The sequence below is a fragment of the Mus musculus genome, chromosome 1 (assembly GCF_000001635.26).
Source record: "Mus musculus strain C57BL/6J chromosome 1, GRCm38.p6 C57BL/6J".
Lineage (NCBI taxonomy): Eukaryota > Metazoa > Chordata > Mammalia > Rodentia > Muridae > Mus > Mus musculus.
In genome coordinates this window covers 100,772,085-100,783,758 of record NC_000067.6, presented here as the reverse complement: position 1 = coordinate 100,783,758, position 11,674 = coordinate 100,772,085, and the positions used below count along the sequence as shown (strand labels likewise).

General features: G+C 46.1%; 1 pseudogene; it reads left to right on the top strand.

Annotated features, from left to right (window-relative positions):
• Nucleotides 1-356: 356 nt before the first annotated feature.
• Gm46243 lies at nt 357-5,909 on the top strand (annotated as a pseudogene).
• Nucleotides 5,910-11,674: the final 5,765 nt, after the last annotated feature.

The window sequence follows — 11,674 nt, the reverse complement described above, 5'->3', positions numbered from 1 at the left end:
TCGAAAAATATTTCTGTAAGCCGGCTAGGTTCTGTGCTGAAATTTGCAGCCGCGACTTTTCGTGAGAAACGGAGACCTTTGCCTCGGGATGAGACACTGAGTGTATACAGCAGATGTGCTGGAATAACCGGCTGCTGCTCGCTCTGGGGACGCCCTGAGAGAGGGGAAGGACTCTAGGAGTCCGTCTGGGGCGGGGAGTATACTCCCTCGACCATCTGTATTTCTGAGTTGGTTTTGTCTGATGGAAGTCAGGTATCTGTCAGTGTGTGTTTGCTTTTTGTGTCTGTTTTCAGGTACTTGTCAGTGTGTGTATGTGTGTTTTTTGTGTTTGTTTTGTGTTTTACGTAGTGTCAACAATGAGACAGACTATAACGACCCCCCTAAGTTTGACTTTAGACCACTGGACTAAAGTTAGATCAAGGGCCCATAATCTTTCAGTAGAAATTAAGAAACGACCTTGGCATACTTTTTGCATCTCCAAGTAGCCAGCTTTTGATGTAGGATGGCCACTGGAGGGGACTTTTGATTTGACTCTCATTTTTGAAGTTAAAGCCATTGTCTTTCAGAATGGACCTGGGTCCCACCCAGCTCAACAGCCTTACATTACTGTTTGGCAGGACCTCGTCCAGAATCCTCTGCCTTGGATAAAACCATGGATTCCCCAGCATAGGTCAGGCTCCCGAGTCCTGACTCTACAAGAAGCAAAAATGAAACCACAGGCTCCACCCGAAACGGAGCCTCCTTTTCAACCCACAGCTCCCCCCAAGATCTATCCTGAAATTGAAGGGCCTCCCGAGTGGCCAGAGTCCCCTTCCCCTCCTCCCTATACTCTGCCTCCGCAGGTCCCTGCACCAGGCTCTGGGATTGCTGCCAGTGCAGTAGGAGGGCCAGCATCTGGGACCCGGAGCCGAAGAGCCCAGAGTCCCCCAGCAAATAGAGTTCCTGACACTACTGCTTTTCCTTTACGGGCTGTGGGTGACACGCCAACAGATCCGCAGTCTCTGAAGACCCTCCAATATTGGCCTTTTTCATCGGCTGATCTGTATAATTGGAAAGCTAACCATGCCTCCTTTTCTGAGAATCCGACCAGCCTTGTGGGGCTGGTAGAGTCTCTCATGTTTTCTCATCAACCCACTTGGAATGATTGTCAGCAGCTCCTCCAGGTTCTGTTTACTACTGAAGACAAAGAGCGCATTCTCTTGGAGGCTCGGAAAAATGTTCCTGGAGTGAATGGAGCCCCAACCAACCTACCTAATGAGATTAATGCTGGGTTCCCTCTGGATCGACCAGATTGGAACTACAACACGGCTCAAGGTAGGGAGAGGCTGGCAGTTTACCGCCGGGCTCTGGTCGCAGGTCTAAAGGGAGCGGCGAGACGCCCCACCAATTTGGCTAAGGTAAGGGAAGTGATGCAGGGCCCTACCAAGCCCCCATCTGTTTTTCTGGAAAGATTGATGGAAGCTTATAGACGCTATACTCCTTTTGACCCGACCTCTGAGAGCCAACAAGCTGCAGTTGCAATGGCTTTTATAGGACAATCAGCATTAGATATTAAGAGAAAGTTACAGAGAATAGAAGGATTACATGCCATGGCTTTACAGGATTTAGTTAAGGAGGCAGAGAAGGTGTATCATAAGAGAGAAACAGAGGAAGAGAAGAGAGAGAGGGAAAAGCGAGAAGAAGAAGAGAGAGAGAAACAGAGGGAAAGAAGACAGGAGAGGAATCTAAGCAGGATTTTGGCCACAGTAGTAGGGGAACGTGAAGGAAGGAATAGGCCAGAGAATAGACAGATAGGGTACCTGGGCAACAAGGAATCCAGATCTGGAGGAAGAAGATCTGTCCAGAAGATTTTAGAGAAGGACCAATGTGCCTATTGCAAAGAAAGAGGACATTGGGCACAGGAATGTCCAAAGAAGGGAAGGGCCCCTAAGGCCCTGACTCTGAAAGATAATGAATAGGGGAGACGGGGCTCGGACCCCCTCCCCGAGCCTAGGATAACCCTGATGGTGGAGGGGACCCCCACGGACTATTTAATTGATACAGGGGCAGAGCATTCTGTGCTGAAACATCCACTGGGAAAACTAAAAAATAAAAGAACCATAGTGATTGGAGCCACTGGTCAGAAACAATACCCCTGGACCACTGCACGCACTGTAGATCTGGGGAAAGGCCAAGTGAGTCATTCCTTCTTGGTCATTCCTGAGTGTCCCACACCGCTTCTAGGAAGAGATCTTCTGACTAAATTAAAGGCCCAGATCAGATTTACCCAAGAGGGGCCGAGAGTAACTTGGGAATCTCCCACCTCCGTAGTCTTAGCCCTGCAGCTTGAGGAAGAATACCGATTGCATGAAGGCATAAAGCAAACAGAGGTGCCAGACCTAAAAGACTGGTTGACTGCTTTCCCTAGAGCATGGGCAGAGACTGGAGGCATGGGAATGGCTGTCAGAGTTCCCCCTGTGGTTGTGGGACTGAAGACAGATGCAACCCCTATAGGAGTGCGCCAATATCCAATGAGCCGTGAAGCAAGAGATGGAATCAGGCCACATAGTCAGAGACTATTACAATTAGGTATTTTGGTACCGTGCCAGTCACCCTGGAATACTCCTTTACTGCCGGTAAAAAAACCTGGCACGAGTGACTAGCGACCAGTCCAAGACCTGAGAGAGGTCAATAAGAGGGTCCAAGATATTCACCCAACTGTTCCTAATCCCTATAACCTCCTCAGCTCACTCCCTCCGGAGCGAAAATGGTACACAGTACTTGATTTAAAAGATGCTTTCTTTTGCCTGAAGTTACATCCCTCTAGCCATCCCATATTCGCCTTTGAGTGGAGAGATCCTGACACTGGACAAACGGGACAATTGACCTGGACACGGTTACCCCAGGGGTTCAAAAACTCCCCCACCCTTTTGATGAGGCTCTACATCGAGATTTAGCCTCCTTCCGAACTGAAAACTCCCAGGTAACCCTGTTCCAATATGTTGATGACTTGCTCCTTGCTGCAATCACGGAGAGAGAATGTTGGCAGGGGACCAAGAGATTGCTAGTAGAACTGGGTGAGTTGGGTTACCGGGCCTCTGCTAAAAAAGCCCAGCTATGTCAGATGGAGGTAGTCTATTTGGGATATATCCTCCAGGATGGAAAACGGTGGCTGACAGAGGCTAGAAAAAGGACTGTGACTCAAATACCAACACCAGCTACCCCAAGACAGGTGAGAGAATTCTTGGGCACCGCTGGGTTCTGCAGACTTTGGATACCTGGGTTTGCAACACTGGCTGCCCCTGGTTCCCCCTGACCAAGGAAAGTGGAGAATTTAGATGGACATCAGAACATCAGAAAGCCTTTGAAAATATTAAGAAGGCCCTACTGACTGCGCCAGCCTTGGTACTGCCAGATCTAACCAAGCCCTTCATCCTCTATGTTGATGAGAGGGCAGGGGTGGCCAGAGGAGTTCTTACTCAGGATCTAGGGCCGTGCAAGAGGCCGGTGACATATTTGTCTAAAAAGCTGAACCCAGTGGCCAGCGGATGGCCCACATGTTTAAAGGCCGTTGCTGCAGTAGCCCTACTCGTTAAGGATGCTGACAAATTAACTCTGGGACAGTAAATAACTGTGGTAGCCCCCCACTCTCTTGAAAGCATTATCCGTCAGCCCCCAGTCCAATGGATGACAAATGCCCGGATGACTCACTATCAGAGTCTGCTGCTGACTGAACGGGTCGTGTTTGCTCCCCCGCTATTCTCAACCCTGCCACCTTCCTCCCTGAAACGGATGATTCCTCACCCGTTCACTGCTGTGCAGACATCCTTGTGGAGGAAATTGGGATCCGAAGTGATCTACGTGACCAGCCGTGGCCAGGTGTTCCAAACTGGTACACAGACGGAAGCAGTTTCCTAGTAGAAGGTAAGAGGATGGCAGGGGCAGCGGTGGTAGATGGTAAGCAAGTCGTGTGGGCTGGCAGCCTGCCAGAAGGTATGTCAGCTCAAAAAGCTGAATTAATTGCCCTGACCCAGGCCCTTCGGATGGCTGAGGGGCAGTCCATCAACATTTACACCGATAGCAGGTATGCTTTTGCTACAGCCCACGTCCACGGTGCCATCTATAGACAAAGAGGGTTGCTGACGTCAGCAGGCAAGGACATAAAAAACAAAGAGGAGATTTTGAGCCTCCTTGAGGCTATTTATCTGCCTGCCAAAGTGGCCATTATACATTGTGCTGGACATCAAAAAGGACATGATGCTGTGACAAGGGGAAATAATATGGCTGATGTTAAAGCTAAACAGGCTGCACTCGGCCCTAAGATTCTGCCCTTCAGGACTCAACAGATAGAACCTTTCCAGAAAGTTGCTCTGCCAGAACTGGAACTGTGTAGCCAGAGTTTTGAGTATATACCTGAAGATATAAAACTAATGGACAATTTAGGGTTTACTGCAAAAAATTCACAGAGCCAACGAGCAGCCATTAATGGTAAAATAATATTACCACAAAAAGAAGGGAAGAGATTTATTGAAAATATACATCGGCTGTCCCACCTGGGAGTCAAACACCTGCAAACACTGGTAAAAGCATCTGCTTTTTATGTTTTAAGACTCTGATGTTGCAGAAGCAGTAGTTAAGAGCTGTGTACCGTGTGCCATGACTAATGCAGGACATTCGAGATATCCCCCAGGGAGAAGACTACGAGGTGATCGCCCTGGAGCCTATTGGGAAGTAGATTTTACTGAAGTAAAGCCAGCTAAGTATGGTAATAAATATCTTTTAGTTTTTATAGATACCTTTTCAGGATGGGTGGAGGCCTACCCAACAAAAAAGGAAACAGCCAATGTTGTGGTTAAGAAAATCCTAGAAGAAATTTTTCCATGATTTGGAATACCTAAGGTAATAGGGTCTGACAATGGACCCGCCTTTGTTGCCCAGGTAAGTCAGGGACTGGGCATCCAACTGGGGATTGATTGGAAATTACATTGTGCTTATAGACCCCAGAGTTCAGGACAGGTAGAAAGGATGAATAGAACTCTAAAAGAGACCTTGACTAAATTGACAGTAGAGACCGGCGGGAATGACTGGACAGCCCTCCTTCCCTTTGCTTTGTTCCGTGTTAGGAACACACCAGGAAAACTTAAGCTTACTCCATATGAAATTCTGTACGGTGGGCCTCCCCCGCTCACTGAAGTAGGGAGAGTGATAGATTTTCTAGAATTTAACCCTGGTTCTTCATTGTTTACACGCATGAAAGCCCTAGAAGTGGTCAGAAACACTGCCTGGGAGCAGCTCAAGGAGGCCTATGAACCAGGAGATTTGATGGTACCTCACCAGTTCCAGGTGGGAGATACAGTTCTCATCAGATGACATCGAGCTGGCAATCTAGAACCTCGTTGGAAAGGCCCTTACATGGTGCTACTGACCACCCCCACTGCTGTCAAAGTAGAAGGCATCTCTGCTTGGATTCACTCCTCTCATGTAAAGCGAGCTCCTGGAGAACTTCAAGATGAATGGGAATTGGAAAGGACTGATAATCCTCTTAAGTTACACCTACGTCATCGCCGCCATCCTGAAAGAGAAGAATGACAACCCACACCAGCCTATGACTCTCACTTGGCAAGTGTTATCCCAATCAGGGGAAATACTATTTGCCACCTCAAAATTAGAGCCTCCGGGGGCATGGTGGCCAACCCTGTATTTTTGCCTCCGCCAAATCATTCCTGCAGCCAGGATTACTCCTCCTAATGTGGTTCGAAGCTATGGGTTCTATAGCTGCCCCAAGCACCTTAACAGCTCCTGGTGTGGGAGGCCTAGGTGGTACTTTTGCAGTCAATGGAGTTGTGTTACCTCAAACGATGGAGATTGGAAATGGGCCGTTGAGCCATCTGGGGATGGATTAGAATTTTCTTTTCAAAATAAGGGGCCAGGCAAGCATGCAGTAATGAGGCTATACAGAAATCAGGAATGTAAGTCTACAGATTTAGACCATGTGAAACTGCAGTTCACAAACATGGGAAAAAATATGCTCTTGCCCAGTGGATTGGAGGCATGACCTGGGGAGTTGTGTTCTACAATTATGGTAGTAGACCTGGTTCATTGCTCCATGTCTGTCTAAACAGTGAAAGTCCTCCGGCCCTGCCAGTAGGCCCTAATAAGGTGCTCCCTGAGCCAAATCGACCTCTTCTCCCAAGACCAGCCCCGACCTTACCCCACACTCAAAAGACTCACCAAATGTCTTCCCCACAGAAAAACGTTTCGAGTCCTGTTCTGTACTCTATAGCCCCAGAGCAAGTTGAACTATCACCCACCCGACAAAGACTGTTAGGCCTCCTCCAAGGAGCTTTCTCTGTGTTAAATGGTACCAATCCCAATGCCACCAAGTCTTGCTGGCTGTGTCTAACATCTGGACCTCCCTATTACGAGGGGATGAAAGTAATGGGAACTTATAATAATACCACCAGTCATGATCACTGCAGTTGGGGACGTAGCCACACACTCACCCTCACTGAAGTATCTGGCAGAGGCACATGCATAGGGAAAGTGCCTCTGAGTCATCGACACTTGTGTAATGTTACCTATGAGAGCCCCCGGACCAAATTGACTTATTATTTGTCACCTGGTCCCAATAAGTGGTGGGCTTGCAGCACTGGATTGACCCCCTGTGTATTGACATCAGTGTTTAAAGACATTAGAGACTATTGCATCCTGGTGCAGTTAGTGCCCAGAGTCATCTACCATCCCTCAGAAACTTTTGTTGATGAGTTTGATAGACAGCTGACTCGCCTTCACAGGGAGCCTGTGACTATGACTTTGGCCGTGCTTTTAGGGGTAGGAGGAATAGCGACAGGAATCGGAACTGGAGCTGCAGCCCTAGACAGCATGCCCTGCTATTATAATCAGTTAAGACAAGCAATGGACACTGATATTGCGGCCTTAGAACAGTCTATTACTAAGATAAAAGAGTCTTTAACATCCCTGTCAGAGGTAGTTCTTCAGAATCGCAGGGGGTTAGACCTGCTTTTCCTTAAAGAAGGAGGGTTGTGTGCTGCCTTAAAAGAAGAATGTTGCTTTTATGTAGACCATTCTGGAGTCATAGAAGACTCCATGAGCAAGTTAAGAGACAGACTAGAAAAGAGAAAACGAGACCGAGAAGCACAGACTGGATGGTTTGAAGGACTTTTTAATAAATCCCCTTGGTTGACCACCCTCATTTCTACCTTGATGGGCCCTCTAATAATTTTGCTTTTACTGCTGACATGTGGCCCACTAATTCTTAATAAACTAATGACCTTTGTTAGAGAGAGGATTAGTGCTGTTCAGTTGTTAGTATTAAGACAACAATATCAGTCTTTATAGACCCTTGAAGAGGTTGCAGTTTAGTTCTAAGATTAGAACTAGTAACTAGAAGAAGTGGGGAATGTAAAAGGTCATAGAAGCCCTGAAATTGGTAAAATAGATTTTATTGTTAGTAGAACTGGCTTCACTGATTTAGAAAAATAAAGGTGCACAATGCTTTGGCCACTCCTCGAACCTGTGTGTCTGCCAATGTTCTGACCAGGTGTGTGCCCATTGCTGCACCTTCATTAGATTCTTTCCTTGTTTCCCTCTCATACCCATTTCTTGAGGAATCAATCATTTTAGACTAGATATTGTTTAGATCTGGAAATCTCCTAATCTCCCCCTTCTCCTTTCCCCCCTGAGGGCCTATAAAAACTGGAAACTCTTTCCCCTCGAAGTCGACTCCTCTACCCCTGCGTGGGATATGAGTCGTCCCCAGAGCTCTGGCTTTCCCCGAATAAAGCCTCATGTGGTTTGCAACAAGCTCTGTCTGTCGTGAGTTCTTGGGTGTCTGCTATTGTCCTGAGGCCTGAGCGAGGGGCTCCTCTTGGAGTCTTTCAGAAACACTAAAGACCATAAAAAGGGCTGTTCAGACCCACCTCTCTCTGTTAACTCTTACTTGTCTCCCTCTTACTTCTCACTGCTCCCTTCCTCCTCCTCCTCCTCTTCTTCTTCTTCCTCTCTCTCTCTCTCTCTCTCTCTCTCTCTCTCTCTCTCTCTCTCTCTCTCTCTCTCTCAAGACAGGGTTTCTATGTATAGCTCTGGCTATCCTGCAACTCACTTTGTAGACCAGGCTGGCCTTGAACTCAGAATTCTGCCTGCCTCTGCCTCCTGAGTGCTGGGATTAAAGGCATGTGCCACCATGCCTGGCTCTCCTCTTATCTCTTACTCTTACTCCTCACTCTCCCCCCTCTATTCTCTCTTTTTGTCTCCTCTCCTCTCCTCTCTTCTTCCTCTCTCTCTCTCTCTCTCTCTCTCTCTCTCTCTCTCTCTCTCTCTCTCTCTCTCTCTCTCTCTCTCCTCTCCTCTCCTCTCCTCTCTTTTCCCATGCCTTTCTATAATAAAGCTCTAAAACTATAGAATGTCTCTGCTCATCAAGGCCCACTGCACTTGGAGGATGGGACAGGCTTTCTCCTAATTAGACGTTTCTAATCTCCCATTAGAAGGCCTTTCTGTGCTCCAGTCAAGATCTGCTGCACACTTTCATCAGTGTTGGGAACCTCTTCCCTCATTCCTCTCTCCTGTAACCCTGGTGGCTTTAGCAAAGTAGCTCCAGGGTTCCTAGGTAGGGCTGTCCCTTTGCCACTTTCTGACTCTCTGTTGAGTGGAAAGTCTAAGGCAGGTCTCCCACGCCTGACAGACCAGATAATAGGTAAAACTCTGGCTGGGTGTGGGTTTTTCCTTCCCCCCTTCCCCAGGGCCTCCTTTTTAGTTGGCAACAAACTGTTCCTTCTATGAAGGAGGAAATTTTATCATTCCTAGGAATAGCAAGTTCTTATGTTCCTGGGTTCCTTTTCCCTCCTTGCATTCCCCTTATATGAAACAATGTTAGGTCTCACCCACGAACCTCTTCTCAACCCTGTTACAAAGCCTTTCCCAAAACTCCAACACACTCCCCTTAAGGCCCCAGCATTACATCTCCTGACCTAACTAGTACCTTTTACTTCTATTGGAAAAGAGGGATTTGCCCTTGGAGTCCTAGGTCACCAAGTGGGACCCTCCTTTACATCTGTAGCATACCTGTCAAAAACAAAGAAACAAACAAAAAACAAAAACAAAACAAACAAACAAACAAAAAATACCCCAAAAAACAAAAACAAAAACAAAAACCTAGGTCTAGCCATCCAAGGATGGGCACCTTGTATTCTTACCTTAACAGATGCTGAATTTCTTATTTGAGAGAAACAAAAGAAAACTAACCTTTGGGTCACAACTCCTAACTTTCAAGACTTACAGACTCTACCTCCCTCCAGGGTTCTTTTTCATCATGTAGCAATAATAGAAGTCTCCACATTCACCTTCCAATCATGCCTGTATCTTAATATTTCCAATCTTCTTCCTCAACCTAATACAAACCACTCTCTATATCTTATTTATATCTCTATATCTTACTCCTGCACTGTAACTTTAGAGGAACTATTACCTAATCCTTTACACATTCAGGAAGGCACATTGCCTCAGGCCATCTATACATGGTATACATATGGCATCTCCTTTCTACATGAAGGGGCCAGAAGAGCTGGCTAGGATATAGTGTCTGACACAAAGGTGGTTTAGTCACAGCCCTTACTGCTCATACCAGCTATCAACAGTCTGAACTAATAACTCTTATCTGTGCCTTTCAACTGGCACTGGAACAATGCCTCAACATCAATACAGACTCCAAATACACTGTCCATATCCTCCTGCCCCATCCTGCTATCTGTAAGGAGCACAGGTTTCTTATGACAAATGGAGGATCAGTATCTAATGTAAACCAAATTATGGCCATGGTAAAGGCCTCCTATCTCCCCACAGCTTTTGGGATTGTACACTGCAGATGTCACCAGAAAAATGACTACCCTTGGGAAAGGGAAAAAACTGAGCCAACAAGGCAGCTATAGCTGCAGTCCTTAGGGGCCTAGACTCTTTTAACCCTCCCCAGTTTCCGCCTCTGAGAGATCATCACCCAATTTGGTGTCCCAGCCTCCTTCTAGTTAGACAGTGGTCCTGAGTTCACTTCCCAAATTTCTCAAACTCTATATAAAGCCCTAGAGATTCTTACCCTGCAACCTGTATCCCCACCCCCACTCCCTGACACTTGACACACTTTGTCCTATTTTCACCAACTCTCCCATCTTTTCAGCCAAGCAATGTCTTATTTTGTTAATACCCACCGACAACCTACTTCTGAGGACTTAAGTTTCTTAAAATCTATCACTGCCACTGCAAAACCTGTCAGGTCCAGGTATCACAGCACCCCTCAGGCTAGAGGTTCCCTTCCTGGAACTGGTGGTCAACTTGACTTTACACATATACCCACTGTCAAATGTGCCAGGTACCACCTGGTCTTGGTGGACACCTACTCATGGTGGGTGGAGGCATATTCCACAACTAACAAAAGGGCTGCATTTCCTCCTCTGAGAGATCATCCCATAATTTGATGTCCCAGCCTCCTTACAGTCAGACAATGTTCCTGAGTTCACTTCCCAAATTTCTCAAACTCTATATAAAGCCCTAGACATCCCTTGGTATTTTCATATTCCCTAACACCCCCAATCTTCATTGTGTGAATACTTCAGGGACATATAACCTCCCAAGAATGTAATGTAGCCCCTGATTCCCAAATTCCTGATCCTGTTTGTTCAGGATGGATAGCCTTATATAATATGTATCATAGGGCTTGAAATTCCTTTACCCTCCTGACATATGGGCTCAATGACACAGACTGTAACTTTTAAGACCAGGATACACAAAAGTGCCCGGGCAAGAAGACACCAACTGTCTGGTAAGGAAGACAGAGTAGTGCTTCCTGCTTGGCTGGGATTCTTTGATGATCTTGAAGTCTAATTAATGCACTCACAGTGGAAATAAACCATACTGATTTATTTCTTGTGGTTAACAGTTCCTCCCCAAGTTTCCTTTGAACAAAATGAAATGTAAAATACTAAAGTGCCATTGTACTAAGCCAAACCCAACCAATCTGCCCAATTGCATCCATACTTCCTTTAATAAGAGTATAAAGCAGGCCATTTTCATCTCTGGATTTTGATAACACCACACAATTGTAAAAATCAGAATATGGATCCATTATGATCCCCAGAACTCAGGAAAGTGCTAGATGGATATGGCAGCCTAGCTCTAATCCTAGCCACACTACAGATAGACATACTGGATTCCTTAAACAAACTGCTGGTCAGACTAGTGCAATTTTTATGCACTGAATTCAGTATATAAGCAGGAAGAGACTGGGAAAGACACTGGACATCAACTTCTGGACTACACACATATATACATGTTGAGGTTACCACATGATTGCACACAAGCATACACACTACAAACATGCATATTTCAAAATATTAAGGATTAAAACAGTGGAACTCTGAGTTTGAAGCTGTGCTCATCAATGAACTGTTTATGAACTTGTCCTGTCATAAACCACAGATCATTGTTCCAGATCATTCTACAATGAAGAAACTTCCCTGGCACTAAGTAAGAAATATGGCTCCTTTATAATAATATGGCACTGTGTAGATATAATGTAAAATCGGAAGCCTCTTAAATAGCAACGCTGGTTCCATCTGTCTGTTAAAAAGAAAAACTCATAATTGCCTGCAATCATTTTCATTTACCATTTTCTCAACTGTTTAGCAGC